Consider the following 3,243-nt stretch of genomic DNA (forward strand, 5'->3'; position numbering starts at 1 on the left):
TAATCCAAATTTTGAAATCCAAAATATCCTAATGAGCATTTCTTTTGAGCATCATGTCTATGCTCAAAAAGTTTCAAATTTTGGATCATTTCAGATTTTGGGATTAGGGATAGCCAACCTGTAAAAATAAGTTTTAATAGTACTTATTTATGTTTTTTGAGACAGAGTCTTGCACTGTCACCTGGGCTGGACTGCAATGGCATGATCTTGGCTCACTGCAAGCTCGGCCTCCTGGATTCAGGCGATTCTCCCGCCTCAGCCTCCCGAGTAGCTGGGATTACAGGCATGTGCCACCACACCCAGCTAATTTTTTAATTTTTAGTAGAAATGAGGTTTCTCCATGTTGTCAGGCTGGTCTCCAACTCTTGACCTCTGGTGATCCGCCCACCCTGGCCTCCCAAAGTACTGGGATTACAGGCATGCGCCACTACGCCTGGCCGAAAAAACTTTTTTAAAAAAAGTTACGGGTGCTAGACTGCAGCTTTGAGGGTGAGAGCTAGGTAGCAGTCCCTTTTAAAGCTCCGAAGTTGATTGCTAGGTGCAACTTTACAGTTTTCTGAGTGAGAAGTATGGAGAAGGTGGGCTGACTGCACTGATGTACTGCTGCCCTTCAAGGAACCCATTATATAGCTGTTCTCAACCTTTATTACACCTCAAACCATGTAAGATAGTAGAACATTCCCACCGGTAATAGTGGTTTGTTCATCCATTCAGATTTTTATATCCCATACTGAGCTAGGTGCTAGAGAAACAACTGGGGAGCAATACACTCACGAGCCTCATCTTCATAGGACTCACAGTTTAAAGTGTTCAATGGCAGTGACTCTCCAAGGGAAGTAGGACATAGATTTTTAAGGGACACATGAAAATCTCAGGGGTGGGGGAAGAGAGGGAGATGTAGGTGGTTAATATAGACCCCAGGAGTTTGCCCCTGGTACCAGCAGCCATGCCTATCAGGGAAATGGGTTCAGCAGTGGCCTTTTTCAGGTGCATCCACGTAAGATTTTGACCATTTCCCCATTCTTCCTAGGCTGTGATCATTAAACCAGTGATATACTGTTAGATTTTCATAAAACTTAGATTTTTATAACTCTGTGGAAGATCTGGATAGTGAATTAACATTGATCTCTGGCAGAACCCAGCTCAGTTACTACCTGAGCATAATCCAAAGTTGGAAACTCACACAATTTCCTTCACAAGGGTCAGAAAACATATGGAAAGCTATTATATATGTATATATGTCTATTCTTGATAAATCAATAGCAAACGGCTTTGGGAAAAATAACTACATATTTGAGGGGAGGGAGTTAGACTACCACCTTATTCCATATAACAAAATAAATTCCACATAGGTTTAAAAATAAAATGCTTGAGGGCCGGGCGTGGTGGCTCATGCCTGTAATCCCAGCACTTTGGGAAGATGAGGCGGGCGGATCACGAGGTCAGGAGATCGAGACCATCCTGGCTAGCGTGGTGAAACCCCACCTCTACTAAAAATACAAAAAAAAAAAAAATTAGCCAGGGGTGGTGGCATGTGCCTGTAATCCCAGCTAATTGGGAGGCTGAAGCAGGAGAATCGCTTGATCCTGGAAGGCAGAGGTTGCAGTGAGCAGTGATTGCGCCACTACACTCCAGCCTGGGTGACAGGGCAAGACCTTGTTTTTAAAAAAAAAAAAAAATCAGTGGTTGTGGGGTTAGGAAAAGGGAGGGAAGAATAAGTAGGTGGAACAGAGCACTGTCAGGACAGTCAAAGTCTTCTTTATGATACTACAATGGTAGACACATGTCATTATACATTTGTACAAATCCACAGAATGTACAACACCAAAGTTTGGGTGATAAATGAGGATTCAATGTAGGTCCATCAATTGCAACAAAGGTACCACAGTGGTGTAGGATGTGGATAATGAGGAGGCTGTGCAGGTGTTGAAGACAGGGAGTATTTAGAAACTCTCTAAACTTTTTTTCTTTTTTTTTTTTTTTGAGATGGAGTCTTGCTCTGTCGCCCAGACTGGAGTGCAGTGGTGCAATCTCAGCTCACTGCAAGCTCCGCCTCCTGGGTTCATGCCATTCTCCTGCCTCAGCCTCCTGAGTAGCTGGGACTACAGGTGCCCGCCACCACGCCTGGCCAATTTTTTGTATTTTTAGTAGAGACGGGTTTCACCAGGTTACTCAGGATGGTCTCGATCTCCTGACCTCGTGATCCACCCACCTTGGCCTCCCAAAGTGCTGGGATTAAAGGTTTTTTTTTTTTTTTTTAAAGCCGGAACTCGCTATACTTTCTGATCAATTTTGCTGTGAACCAGAAAGTCTCTAAAACATAAAGTCTATTTTCATTTTCATTTTCTATTTCTCCAAGAAAAAAAAAAGAGTCTATTTTAAAAAAGAAAACAAACTCTCATAAATAATTGAAACAAGAACTCATAACAATATTGAAAACATAAGAGCCCAATTTTGAAAAATTGAAGGACCTAAACAGATAATTTACAGACAAGAAAAACAAACAGCTAAGAAAGTAAATGAAAATGTGTTGACTGTCTCCACTAATCAAATGAATATAAAAAGGCTACATTTTTATTTTCCAAATCAGAAGAGATCAATCATATGAAATATCTAATGCTGGCAAGAGTTATATGAAAAGGACTCAAATACTGGTGGGAATGACAGTTAGCCTACAATAACAAATTCCTTTCCAGAAAGATTATACAAGAACAAGGGAAAAGAACAAATGCATGGTGACGCAAGTTGGAGAGAATTGGTATGTGTAAACTAGGGAGGAAAAGACACATTAGAATTTATGAAGATCCATGTCACTAATGGGTAGACCACGACCAGGAAACTCACAGTGAAAGCCTCATCCTTCCCCAAGAAAGACTTTGAGGCAAACTCCTGGGACTTCCCGATACCCCACATACAATGCATCTGCAACACTACCCTTACTTCCCTCTCTGGTTTGCAAATTTCTGCTCCAAGCATCTCAGAGCTCCATTTCAGGGAGTAGGGTTGAGGTCCTCCTTACTCCTCAAGAATGCCATATAGAAAGCATTTCTCCTGGAGTCTGCTCTAACACTCCCTGTATGTATGTATGTATGTATGTATGCATTATGTATGTATTTGTTTTGACACAGAGTCTCGCTCTGTTGCCCAGGCTGGAGTGCAGTGGCATGATCTCAGCTCACTGCAACCTCTGCCTCCTGGGTTCAAACAATTCTCCTGCCTCAGCCTCCTGAGTAGTTGGGATTA

The 3,243-nt window shown here is 42.1% G+C and overlaps 1 protein-coding gene across 1 annotated transcript in view; it reads right to left on the reverse strand.

The window, feature by feature from the left end:
• LOC105531213 (receptor-type tyrosine-protein phosphatase alpha-like) overlaps positions 1–3,243 on the reverse strand; it is a 34,774-nt gene that overhangs the window by 10,973 nt on the left and 20,558 nt on the right. The gene's annotated exons all lie outside the window — the stretch shown is intronic.

Source organism: Mandrillus leucophaeus, unplaced genomic scaffold (assembly GCF_000951045.1).
Source record: "Mandrillus leucophaeus isolate KB7577 unplaced genomic scaffold, Mleu.le_1.0 Scaffold871, whole genome shotgun sequence".
Classification (NCBI taxonomy): Eukaryota; Metazoa; Chordata; class Mammalia; order Primates; family Cercopithecidae; genus Mandrillus; species Mandrillus leucophaeus.